The 14,099-nt window shown below is 41.0% G+C and overlaps 1 non-coding gene across 1 annotated transcript; it reads right to left on the minus strand.

The window, feature by feature from the left end:
- Nucleotides 1-331: 331 nt before the first annotated feature.
- Nucleotides 332-403, minus strand: Trnaa-cgc. Its single transcript has one exon. It is a non-coding gene; the product is annotated as a tRNA-Ala (tRNA).
- Between the last annotated feature and the right edge of the window lie 13,696 nt (nt 404-14,099).

The following is a 14,099-nucleotide window of genomic DNA, read 5'->3' on the forward strand; positions in this document are numbered from 1 at the left end:
TCAAAGGAAGAACTCTTCACCCTTGTTTTCACCCAAGAAAGCATACCCATTAGAGAAACTGTCCCCACTACGAATGCAGAGCTTTTCTTTTTTTTCCGCTCTGTGAACAAAGCATATCCCTAAAAGCCCGACCACATTGTACTCACCAGACCATGGTGGTATCTATGGAAATGTCGTCACAAAGATGAACATTGCTGTCACGGTGACAAATGAGCAATTTTATCCAATAATTAGCTATGCATATATAACCTCATCACTGGACTTTAAATTCTGGGACACCTTGCACAGCAACATGCTGAAAAAAGAAAATCAAAGGTTAAAAGTATTGGTTTGGAGATGCCGGGGCTCGAACCCGGGGCCTCATATATGCGAAACATGTGCTCTACCTCTGAGCTACATCCCCACACCTGGTAACAGCTTCATCAAAGCCCTTGTGAAGTCAGAGGAACCGAGCCAACGTTCAGAGTCTCTGCAAGGGTCTGCATCAGGTCCTTTGAGCATACTGGATTCCAGGTTGAGTTTAGTGCTTTGATAGGATTCTTGGGACATTTGTTGCATGAGAAAACAATCTATTTTCAATCAAAGGAAAAATAATAACAATAAAAATAATAACAACAACAATTATAAGAACAAACCTTATATTCTTTGAAGCATGGTAAGCTAACAATGAATGATACTTTGAATTACTCAGTCCCATCAATTTTACTTCAACTTTACCTGCAGGTGGTTCAACACGCCAGTATCATGGGGAATTAATAATAATATGTTGCTGATATGCGGTCATATTTGAGAGTATGAGTAGCTTCCTGAACCCCTCTCTAGCATACCTCCTTTCTCTTTTAAAAGACGCCTTAGTTTCCGGGCTTGAAAGGCAGTTTTTATAATCTTGGTCAGGCTGCTCATTTTGTTTCTTAACTTTGCCAATACTGTCCATCACTCCATTTACGGCAATAACTAAATGTGCGGTAGCTATTGGTTCACAAAACCCTAAGGTGCTGTCACTTTCTGCATGTTTATGTATCTCACCGCATGCTTTGTAAGTTTCAAAAATGAGAGGTTTTCTGAAATATGTCCTCTTTTCATACATCACCTAGTATATGTCTCAATATACAAAATCATTAAATAAATATTTCATGTATGTTCAGATGAGTTAGAAAAGTGAGTATTTTTAAAAAGAAAACAATCTATTTTTTTCATTTACATACCATCCAAGTTTCTATTCCCTCTCCTCAGCCCATTCCCTCTTCTTACCCGTCCCCCCAACCTTCATCTACTCCTCAGAGAAGGTAAGGCACATTGCCCAGAGGAATTAATACCTGGGGCTTTAATTTAATTCATTGGTCCATGTGTCTGCTTTTATGCCAATACCAAACTGTTTTTATCACTACAGCGCTATGGTGAAGTTTTAATTCAGGGATGGTGATGCCTCTGGAAGTTCCTTTATTGTACAGGATTGTTTTAACTATTGTAATTTTTTTTCACATGAAGTTGAATATTGTTCTATTAGTCTGTGAGCAATTGTGTTTGGATTTTGATGGGCATTTCTTTGAATCTCTAGAATGTTTTTGGTAAGATTGCCATTTATATTATGTTGGTCCTACCTATGCAAGAGCATCTATGAGCGTGGGAGATCTTTCCATTTTCTGATATCTTTTTCAGTTTCTTTCTTTAGAGACTTAAAGTTCTTGTCATATAGGTGTTTCAGTTGTTTAGTTATAGCTACCCCAAGATAATTTATATTTGTGGCTCTTGCAAAAAGGGATGTTTCTCTGAGTTCTTTCTCTTTATTTTATCATTTCTATATAGGAGGGCTACTGATTGTTTTGTGTTGATCTTGTATCCTGCCACATTACTGAAGGTGTTTATCTGCTGTAGGAGTTCTCTGGTAGAGTTTTTGTGGTCACTTATATGTACTATCATATCATCTGGAAATAATGAAAGTTTGACTTTTCTTCCTTTCCAATTTGTATCCCTTGTTCTCCTTTTGTTGTCTTATTGCTCTAGCTAGGTCAACTAATACTATATTGAAAAGATATGGAGAGAGTGGACATCCTTGTATTCTTCGTAATTTTAGTGGAATCACTTTGAGTTTCTCTCCGTGTAATTTGATGCTGGCTGTTGGCTTGCTGTAAATTGTTTTTATTGTGTTTAGATAGGTTCCTTGTATCCTGATCTCTTCAATACTTGTACTCCAGATGGGACTCAAACTACCTCATATTCCACATATAGCACTTGGGGCATATACCCCAAGGACACTTCAACATCCCAGAAGGTCACTAGCTATTCCATGTTCATTTCCACTCTATTCCCAATAGCCCAAAATTAGAAACAACCTAGATGTCTCACAATATAATAATGGATAAAGAAAATGCTGTACACTTATATAATAGAGTATTATTCTTATTTCAGAAAAAAAAGACATCATGATATTTGCAGGTTAAATGATGGAACTAGAAAAAAATTTCTGAGTGAGGTAACCCAGACTCAGAAAGACAAACATAGTATGCACTCACTTCTAAGTGGATATTAGATGTAAAGCAAAGGGTAACCAGGCTGCCATCCAGAGCTCCAGAGAAGCTAGGTAACAAGGAAGCCCCAAGGAGGGATGCATGGATCGCCCTGGGAAGGGGAATTAGATGAAATCCCCTGGGTAAACTGGGGGTGAGGCCGTGGTGAAGGAGAGGCAATGGGGAAGGAGAACATGAGGGAACAGGATGGTCATAGAGAATGAAGTGGGAAAGCAATGTAAGAGGGAACTTGATAGAGAGAGTCACTATGGTTTTAGGGAGAAACCTGGTGCTAGGGAAATTCCCAAGAATCCACAAGGATGATCCCAGCTAAGATTCCTAGCAGTAGTGGAAAGGGTTCCTGAACCGGCCTTCCCCTATTATCAGATTGGTGACTACCCCAACTATCATTATAGAGGCTTCTCCAGTAATTGATGGACTCAGATGGGCCTTCTGTATGTGGAGAGATAGTTGTGAAGTTTGGACTATCTGAGGGGGCCCCCAGCAGTGGGATCAGGATCTATCCTTGGTGCTCAGCCTTGTTTGTTGGTGCCCATTCTCTGTGTTGAGATGTGATGCTATCCTTAATGCAGGGAAGAGGGACTTGGTACTGCCCCAAATTAATGTGTCCTTACCCCTCGGGAGGAGTAGAGAAGGTGTGGGCTGCTGTGGGGAGGCATGGGGAGTGTGAGCAGAGGTGGGAGGGAGAACTGTGGTTGGAATGTAAAATGAAATTTAAAAAACAAATTGATCAATTTAAAAAACAATTGAACCCACTCCCCAAATCCTCTTAGCCAAGACTGGTGGTTCATGCCTACAATCTCAGCACTTAGCACGTGGAGAAAATAGAATGCAAGATACAATAATAAACATTATTCTTTATTTTTGTTTTATTATATTTTATTTTGTTGTGGTTTGTTGTTATATCTTAGAAGCCTGTTTTTTAAAATGAGAGACAGAAAGGAAGTGGACCTGGATGAAAGAGACTGGGTGGAGCTGGGAGGAGTAGAGAAAGGGAGTCAGGAGAAATTGTATTCAGATTATAGTGAACTTGAAAAGAATCTGTTTTCAATAAAGGGGGTGGAGAAAAGTTTTAAAAAGAGAAGATCATTGTAGGACTTCAAATTAGAGGAAACTTATTTAAGTTTCTGTGCCAAATGATAAAGTGCATATAAATATATATCTATATCTCATGCAACATGTGGAATATATCATACCTGAAAATACGGTTGCTATTTATCTGACAGTGCTGGTGAACATGGTGCATCTCACTGTGCACTTCTTATTTCTAGGTTTCATGCTGAATGTGAAGAGACAAAGAGAAGACAGATATGTATAGCTGAGTCCCAAACTTTGCCTCATCCATACCCTCCTGAGCCCATACAAGCATGCACAGAGGCAGAACCTTTCCCTGCCCCTCTAACAACAGCCAAGGCAATGAACAGAGGCTGCTTTGTAATAAGGCATTTACTTTTGATGCTTTCCTCCCTTTAGCAGGGCAGGGTTCTGGGAAGATAGCAAAGGAGGGGAAAGAGGAGAAGGGGGAAGGGAGGGAGAAAGAGAGAGAAGGGGTGTGGAGAGGGAGACAATGGGAAGAGTCAGGCTTCCAGCTAGAGTCAATTTACCACACCAAACAGCCTGGGAACCCTTTGGGACTAAGAGGTTATCTGGGTTGTTGGTGCATATTTTGAGTGTATTCACTCTTGATTTTAGCTCCATTGTAGCCAGGCCTACATTTTCCTCTAGCTTCATGTGCAGAGATTTCCAGGGCCAGTCCTTTTCCATTAGCTGAACTCAGTTTGCCCATCTGTATACTGGGACTCTGCCTTCTAATCTTGGCTCTCAGTGCCCTTTTCAGCAGGCTATGCTTTTGTTTATGAGTAGGTTATTCTTCTACCCCGCTCACGCTAGATATGGGCCATGTTGTATCTGCTCCTGGACTCTGCCCCATGGTTCTTTTGTGAGGCCCTCCATTTGCGCTCCTTAGACTGGGGAGGGGAGTCCCTGCTAAGTCTTTATTCTTACTAAGTGCCTGTTGTATGCCAGGTGCTGTCTTCCATGTTACCAACTCCTCTTGGCCGCACTTGTTATAGATCTGCTTGGATTAAATGCCCCTTCTCCACCAAGTTTTCTGTGGCAGGAGTGGCACCTTTCTCTTGGTGTTCTTTCTCCTCTACCTAACCTCAACAGAGCAATGTGCTGCTAATCCCCTTCTCAATTGTCTGTAACTAGGTCTCTGACGTCAACATTCAAGTCTGCATCATTTCCAGAACATGGGAGACATACCTCCTCTTGGTACCATGCAGACTTAGGCCTGTAGTGAGGCTTTCCCTTCCAAACCTTTCCTGCCCTTTCTGGAGACTAGGACAATACTCCGTGCTTTCCACTGCCCTCCACTCTGCCTCAGCCAATGGATCCTGAATAAATAGCTGCGGTGGATTTAGGAGGTTGCCGGGGCAGTGGGCCTCTGCCTGTGTTTAACAGTACCTGAACACACTTTAAAAAAAAAAAATGGAGAGCTCACCATCAGATTCAGACTCCTTCCCTTCTATTGGGAAATCCTTCCTTGAAAGGAGCTGAAGTCCATCTCTGAGACCGGGAGTCATACGTAGTCAGCTAAAGAAAGCTCATGGACACCAGGCAAGGCACCCACCCCCTCAGCTATAGGAATTGTATCCAGAGTCAGATGATCAGCTCCAAGCGATATAGAAATTGAATAAAGGGTTGGATCCTCTGATTTGACTCAACAGTCCTGGTCATTACCTATGGACCTCCCCGACCTTAGACTACGGAATATGGTGGCTGAGGCCATGACTCGAGTCTTCCCAATGCTGACCACCTATCTGCAGGCTGTTCGTGGCTAGTTTCTGGAACAGAAGCATCTGACCCTGAAACTTTGGTGTTTAGCTCCTCTACCACTATGCCTTCATTCCACGTCCCCTCATTCCTCCCTGTTCTGATTGGTGTGAAAGGAAAGGCAGATGACATTAATGCCCACTATGTGACAGATACTTTCTTACATGCTAGCTACTATGTCTCATAATGCTGTGCAAGCATGTAGCATTGTTATTCACATATGATGAACATAGTAACTGAGACCTGAAGCTGTGGAGGTATAATTTTAGTTTTGCATTGCTCTGGTTATGGTAGCAAGCTTAAGAGGGCAGGTTTTAAAGCCAGATTTCATGAATTTGAATCTCAGCCCTTCCACTTCACAGCAGTGTGACTGTGAGCAAGTTACTCAACCTCTCTGAATCTCCGTGTTCTTACTTCTAAAATGGTAGTAATTATGCTAACAATTTAAGAAACATTGTGATGACTAACTATATATAACACCAAAGGCCCAAGTTGTTAACATTGAATATCATATCAAGGACTTCTTATAACTATTATTCTGTTAACTTTTCTTGCTAGAATTTATTGAACCCCCCATTAAAGACTGGGTATGCTAGGCATTCTGCATTTAAGATGGTCCCTGACCTTAAACCAAGTGTGGTGGCTCATGTTTGTAATATCAGACTATGGGAGGATGAGGCAGAAAGATTGCACGAGTTCAAGGCATATCTGGGCTGCAGCGTGAAAGCCTGCGTCAAAATAAAAAATGCGAGCCGGGCGATGGTGGCGCATGCCTTTAATCCCAGCACTCGGGAGGCAGAGGCAGGCAGATCTCTGTGAGTTCGAGACCAGCCTGGTCTACAGAGCTAGTTCCAGGAACAGGCTCCAAAGCCACAGAGAAACCCTGTCTCAAAAAAACCAAAATAAATAAATAAATAAAAAATGCGTAAGGATGTTAAATCTTGTTAGTTACACAAATGCTTCCTTTTTCTTGAAGAGAAGCTCAGGACTCAGGTCTCAGAATTGCCTAGCCTGAGGTTTCCAGCTCTGAGTAGTACAATCATTTCTGCAACTGGAACCACAGCTTGGTGGGATTGTGGGAAATGCGAATAAGGCAAATTGTCTTTATTAAAGGGTTAAATAAGACAAAGTCTTTTTTTTTTTTTAATAATAGAGAATCCACTTGAAAAAAATTGAAATTTCCCCCGGGCCAGCACTTCTTCAAATCAAAATGTGTGTTCCACGATGCATGGTATTCTCAGAATTTGTGCTTCACTTACCAGCTAAGCCATTTAAGTTACCCAAGTGGATAAGCATGTCAGGCCCAGCTCTGACCCCTCAGGCTAAGGCACAGGCTCCCTTTTGTGGTAGAGATAAAAACCAAACCAAAAACCAAATGGGATTCTGCTCAGTGTTCTTGACTTTGATTGGGCACGGCTATGTGCCATTCTGCGCAAGTCAAACTTCTTGCCTTGCTAAAATGGCTTTGTGATTATTTTCTTGAGACTCCAGACCTAGTTCTATTTCTTTTCTTTTCTTTCTTTCTCTTTTTGTTTTTATTTATTTGTTTGTGTGAGGGTTTGTTGTTGTAGTTGTTGTTGTTTGAGACAGGGTATCTCTGTGTAACATCCAGACTTATTTCTAAGAAGAGTAAGGCCTACATCCTTACAGTCCTGCCCAAGAAGAGTTTAAAACAGTTCATAGCTGTCAGTCTCTATCTCTTTCCAGTGAATTTATCAGTCCCTTGAATTAGCAAAGGGTATGGAATTGGAGAGGATAGTGATGGGAGTGTATGAATCCGTGTTCTGAGAGCAAGGAAGACGCAGGATCTGCCTATGAAAAGCCATGAGATATTCTGTTCTCAGGGAACCCATGTCTGAAAGTGACACCCACTTCTGTTCCTCGCTTCATTGAGTCTGAAGGTGGTCCAAGCTCTTTGTTAAGAGCTCTCATGTGAGGAAGGAGCCTGAGCTTCTTCTGAGTTACTGTGAAAGTAGCCCTGTTGTAGACCTGGACGTCCCATTCCGTGGAGAGACTTGACAGAATCTTCCTTTGTATCTTTCTCCTGAAGCCACAACCCCCACTTTCTGAATTTCAAGGAGACTAATCCCTTGTCTTGGAGCTTGGTCCCATCCCAATATACAGGCAGTAGGATGGAGGACTCCTGGGTTTCTCCCTCTTTGTGCCAGTTCCTGTTGATCTCCACCAGGGATCTCTTCCCCGACTCTCCCAACTTTTCCAAGAATAAACCTTGGAACATGAAAGATTCCAGAAAACTAGGTGAGAAAGGCTCCCTTTTAAACCTATAAGAAAGATTTAGGATGGGGAATATGGGATTTCCTTGGTGGAGTCTAGAACCTCTGGGTAAACCCAAGAGTATGAGCTTGCTGGGAGGACAAGGGATACCTTACCTCCAGGAAAAGAGGAGGCTTAGGTTCAACCTCCATTCCTGTACAGGTGACCCTGCAGTGGGAGTTGCTCAGTGCTTGCCATAGGACAAAGGATCCTTGAGAGGTACAAGCTTCTGGGCATAGCTCCTATGTTGGGGGTAGCTGCTGTAAGAATCCTATTCCTGGCCTAGGAAAGGAGTTAACCTCTCCTGGTATTGGTCAGGAAAGCTTCTAGGGGACCTAACTTCCCAGAACATGTAGTAAGATGATTACAATTTGAGTTAATACTCCTTAGGAGGAGACAGTGGGTCCCTGGCAGGGGGCTCTTGAGATTATAGATCACATCTGATCTGAAGCAATCTACCACAGGATGGAATAGAAGAGATAGGGGCAGTATATCAGCTATCTGAGTCACCCAAAGAGTTATGAATTTGGGCCACAGTTAACCTAAAAGGGGCAAGGAACCACTCACAACCAGACAAGCTATGTGCTGTCCTCACCTTCACATGGCAGGAAGGTATTACTATACTTGTGTGACAAAAAGAAATGGATGCAATGCATAAAAGACTTAGCATGACATCAGCAAAGCACTGTGCTCAGGGATTTGTACTTAGCCTAGTCCCACTGCTGTGCAAGATGGACCTGAAAGTATCACAGGGAGTAGATCCAACTGTATGTGGGCTTAGATGGTGTGGAAACTGGATTGGAACCCATGTTATGGCACCTGGTTGGAGCTCATGCTTGTGAGAATACTCTTTTCTTCTTAGTGGTTGTCAGGTAAGGAAGGACGTGTGGCCCACCTCCCCGTTTCCCCTTGCCCTTGAAGCCTCAAGGGTTATGAGCTCTGAGGGTTATTCTAACACCTCATCACTCACCTCTTTGCCCAGAAACTTGTCACCTCATTTGCCCTGAGGCCAAGACAGACGCAAGTTGTTGAACATTTCTGGGAAATGCTGAAGAACTGTCAGTGGCTCTGCTATGGATAAAAAGGGAGGGAAGAGGCTAGTAGCAGAAATAACAGCCACATCAGGAGTTAGACATTTAAAGTCTCAGGAAGCTCTGAACATAAAGAAATCCAGACATGATCTCAAGTCAGCCTGGGGGTGTTATAAAGTCGTCTAACCTGGAAGAAGAGATAAGGTGTGTGGGTAAGGCTCGAATGTAGCCAGAAGTCATTACTTTACCAACTATGGACTTCTGAGATTCAACAAAGTACCCAAAGCAATCTATCATGAAGAGGAAAAGTCAAGTGCACTAACTACATCAGCCATGGGGACCTCAAGGTAGTCAGGAAATGGGGGTAGAGATGGGCCCTGTATGTCTAAGGTATCTAACAACACAGGCCACTCTCTTACTTAGACATTTTCTTTCTTTTTTTGTTATTTTTGACTTATGTTTTTCTTTCTTCCTTTTATTTTTTGTGATTCTTAACAAAAAATAAAACTTGGAACCAAAAACATAATTCTTGATCATAATGTAACCTGTCTTTACCATACTAAAATAGGATTCTAATATAAGTTTTAGAATTTATTTATTAGTGGGCACAGTTTTAGAAGATCATAAATGACAGTAAACTAAAAATTACTGACTTTTCTAGTTGATTTTTCTGAAAGTCATATACCTGTGCTTGGGAGCAAGTGCATCAGATGAAAAACTGGAAAGACAGGAAAGGGTTGTGTCTCAGTGAAAGATTGTGGGCTCATGCTGTCCAAGGTCCTGGGTCCAATTCTCAATATTAAGAAGTAAAAAGTAGAAGTAAGGTAGCAGAATATGGACAAAGACGAAGAAACTAAATTACAGAATTAATAAATTTTAAAGAAATAGGCTACTATAATGTAAAAAGTAAGTAAGGTCTAAGGATGGAATAAAATTCAGATCATTATTTGACTAAGGACCTATATTTTCCTCTGGGTGTGGTGAAAAGTGTCTATAATATATAATGCTAGCAAAAGCTGTGAGGGAACTGAGGCAAGAGGATCATGAGTTCTAGGCCAGCCTATTATATGGTGACAAATGATCCTGTCACAAAACAGAAGAAAGTATCCAAAGTCAAACAACAAGCATATGTTGTTTTTATATTCTGAACCCATCAGGGGCTATCACAATGATGAACCTTGGGATGATCTTCTATACAGAAAAATTACTCAAAAGTTCATTATTCATTGACTCATGAATATTTCAGACCAAGAAGGCTTTAATGTCACCAAATAAAAAGGTATATCCCAGTCTAGAGTATCATATAAATGTCATCATCTGAGTAGAAAAGCTTTTAGATTTTAGTCTTAACAACCCCCAATTTCTGAGTCACAGATGGTCATTTTACAATCTCTTCTTATCTTTCACATTATTGCTTACATCCTGTGAAAACAATAACTACTTTTAAAAAACTTGGCAATATCTCAAACCATTTTAGAATAAGGACAATGTATTGTTGCCATATGTGATCTTGTAAACAATCTTAATTGGGTTAAGAATGTAGCCTCAAACAAATTTTTTTCCTTTTTTACCGATTTTATTGAGCTATACATTTTTTCCACTCCCCTCCCTTTCTCTTTCCTCATGTTCAACCCTATTCTGCTCCCAATTTACTCAGGAAATCTTGTCTTTTACTACTACCCATGTAGATTAGATCTATGTAAGTCTCTCTTTGGGTCCTCATTGTTGTCTAGGTTCTCTGGGATTGTGATTTGTAGGTTGGTTTTCTTTGCTTTATGTTTAAAAACCACTTATGAGTGAGTACATATGATAATTGTCTTTCTGGATCTGTGTTTCCCCACTCAATATGATGTCTCTAGATCCGTCCATTTGCCCACAAATTTCAAGGTGTCATTATTTTTCTCTGCTGTGTAGTACTCCATTGTTTAAATGTACCACATTTTCCTTATCCATTCTTTGTTTGAGGGGCATTTAGGTTGTTCCCAGGTTCTGGCTATGACAAAAAAAATACTGCTATGAACATCTTGGAGCACATGTCCTCGTGGCACGATTGAGCATCCTTTGGATATATACCCAAAAATGGTATTGCTGGGTCTTGAGGAAAGTTGTTTCCTAATTTTCTGAGAAATTTCCATACTGATATTCAAAGGGGCTGTACCAGCTTGCACTTCCACCAGCAATGCAGGAATGTTCCCTTTATCCTACAATCTCTCCAGCATAAGTTGTCGTCAAATATGGTGTGGGATTCCCCTCTGTAGGCTATGAATATCATTGGTTAATAAAGAAGTTGTTTTGGGCCTGTGATAGATTAGAGAACAGGTAGGCAGGGAAAACTAAACTGAATGCTGGGGAAAAGGAGGCTGAGTAAGAGAGAAGCCATGGAGCCGCCACCAGGGAAAGGCATGCTGAAACTTTTTCAGTAAGCCAGAGCCACATGGCAACACAGAATACTAGAAATGGTTTAAATTAAGATATAGGAGTTAACCGATAAGAAGCCAGAGCTACTGGGCCAAGCAGTGATTTAATTAATACAGTTTCTATGTGCTTATTTTGGTTCTGGTTGGCCGGGACAAACAAGCAGCCTCATACATCTTTACATGGCTTGTTTTTCTTATTCTATTACTTTTTCTACACGTTTAATATTTATTTCTGTCCATTTGCATGCAAAATTCAAGAAGCCCTTGTTTTTTACTGCTGAGTAGTACTCTAATATGTATATATTCTATACTTTCTTCATCCATTCTTCCATTGAAGGACATCTAGGTTGTTTCCAGGTTCTGGCTATTACAAACAATGCTGCTATGAACATAGTTGAGCATATACTTTTGTTGTTTGATAGGGTATGTCTTGGGTATATTCCCAAGAGTGGTATTGCTGGGTCCAGGAATTTGATCCTGAATTTTCTGAGAAACCGCCACACTGCTTTCCAAAGTGATTGCACAAGTTTGCATTCCCACCAGCAATGGATGAGTGTACCCCTTTCTCCACAACCTCTCCAGCAAAGGCTATCATTGGTGTTTTTGATTTTAGCCATTCTGACAGGTGTAAGATGATATCTTAAAGTTGTCTTGATTTGCATTTAGCTGATCGTTAAGGAAGTTGAACATGACCTTAAGGGTCTTTTGGCCATTTGAAATTCCGCTCTCGAGAATTCTCTCTTCAGCTCAGTGTTCCATTTTATAATTGGGTTTATTAGCATTTTACAGTCTAGTTTCTTGAGTTCTTTATATATTTTGGAGATTAGATCTTTTGAGTTTTGGGGCTAAGAGACAGAATATTAATTTATTTTAAATGGGAAACTGCGTATGCAAGAGGCAATGACCAGACCCTGGATGAAAATAGCGCTGTGATCGGTCATTCTTTCACCGCACAGATTGAGTGAACAAAACACTTCTTCGCATCATCTTCAAGATTGAAGGACAAACCAATTTGCCTTTGAATACATCTAATACGCCCGCTAGTCCATGGCACTCCATGCCAGGCTTCCAGCTGCCTGGGATCCTACTTCATCTTCTCAAGAAATTCCCAAAGTCTTGGGTGCTTTAAAAGATATCTCCAACACAAAGCTTTCTCACTTTAATCTCTGGAGAACACAAATGTCTGACTCTGTTGATTTAACAAGTTGCAAACAAGCAGCCTCTATTTGTTCTTCCATGGGTAGCCCCTCTGTCCCTTCACCTAAGCCTTGGATGGTTCTGTTATCAGTAGCCTTGAAGCCTCAATAATGGGATGTTGTTGCCTCTCTTCCAAAAGAACGAAATGTCCCTCTGAATGGAGACATTCCACTCTCTCCCTGGTGAAGAGTTGGTTCAGTTGGGTCAGCCAACCAGAAGACCAAAGGATCCCTTCTCCAAAATGGGGCTCCTTCCACTTAAGCCACACTAGAAAGAGAAAGGGGCCATACTGATTCATCTTCCAGGAGGTAATCTGCTTTCCCTTACCATACCCCTGCCCCTCCAGCAGTCTCCCACAGAGCTGCAGTCTCTCACCCTCTTGACTCTGGCCACTTTACTTCTCTTTTCTAGGTGTTTTTTTTTTTTTTTATGCACTGAAATATTTTGCCTGCATTGATGTCTGTGTACCATGCAGGTGCCTGCTATCCAAGCAGACTAGAAAAGACATCTGATACCCTGGAATTGGAATGGTTGTGAGCACCCTGCTGGATGCTGGGAAACTCACCCAAGTTCTCTGCAAAAACAAGGGCTGTAAAGGCGTCAGGGTTTCTCTCTTAAACTCTAAGGACATCGTCATCCAACAACTAGAGAGAACGCTCAGTGATTAAGAGCACTTTATCTTTTTTCTCTTTTTTATTGTTTTTATTGACCTCTACATTTTCTCTGTTCCCGTGTATTCTTCCTCCTCTCTCCCCTTCTATCCTGTGCTTTGACCCGCATGCTCCCAGTTTTTTTTTTAAAGATCTTATCTTTTTCACCTTCCTATGAAGGTTTATGTATGTCTCTCTTAGGGTCCTCTTTTTTTCTCTAGGTTCTCTGGGATTGTGAGTTGTAGACTGGTTTTTCTTTCCTTTATGTCTAAAACCCATTTATGAATGTGTACATACTATATTTCTCTTTCTGGATCTGGGTTACCTCACTCACTATGGTTTCTTTCTAGATCCATCCATTTGTCTGCAAATTTCAAGATGTCATTCTTTTTAACACCTAAATAGTACTCCATTTTTAAAATGTACCACATTCTCGTTTTCCATTCTTTGGTAGAGGAGCATCTAGGTTGTTTCCAGGTTCTGGCTATGACAAATAATGCTGCTGTGAACATAATAGAGCACATGTCCTTGTGGTATGATTGAGCATCCTTTGGGTATATACCCAAAAGTGATATTGTTGTGTCTTGAGGTAAATTGCTTACTAATTTTCTGAGAAATCCCCATATTGATTTTCAAAGCTGCTGTAGAAGGTGTGCACTCCCACCAGCAATGGAGGACCATTCCCCTTACCCCACATCCTCTCCAGCATAAAATGTCATCACTGTTTTTGATCTTGGCCCTTCAGACATGTATAAGAAGGAATCTCAGAGTTGGTTTTATTAGCCTTTTTCTGATGAGCCCTTGATCTTCCAGAAGACCCTTGGTCAGTTCTCAGCATCCAAATATAGGATCATAAACATCTGTTAAATGCAGTTTCTGGGAATCAAACACTCCCTTCTCTCCTCTTCCAGCACCATCCACCCAAGGGCTGTACATGTGTGCATGCAGGCAAAATACCCATACACATAGAAGAGCATAAATAAATCTAAACTGTTATTGTCATCAAATATTCATTTAGTATTTTAAAATCACATTATTAATGAGACCCAGAACCTCAAGAGGATGTGCTCATTTTTCTGGAATCAATATAGATTATTAAAATAATTGTTTATGGTTTTGTTTCTTGAGGCAGGCTTTCTCTGAGGAATAGCCTTGTCTGTCCTGGAA

The sequence above is a fragment of the Microtus oregoni genome, unplaced genomic scaffold, assembly GCF_018167655.1.
Source record: "Microtus oregoni isolate MIOR12 unplaced genomic scaffold, Mior012 000050F_006, whole genome shotgun sequence".
In the NCBI taxonomy this organism is placed as follows: domain Eukaryota; kingdom Metazoa; phylum Chordata; class Mammalia; order Rodentia; family Cricetidae; genus Microtus; species Microtus oregoni.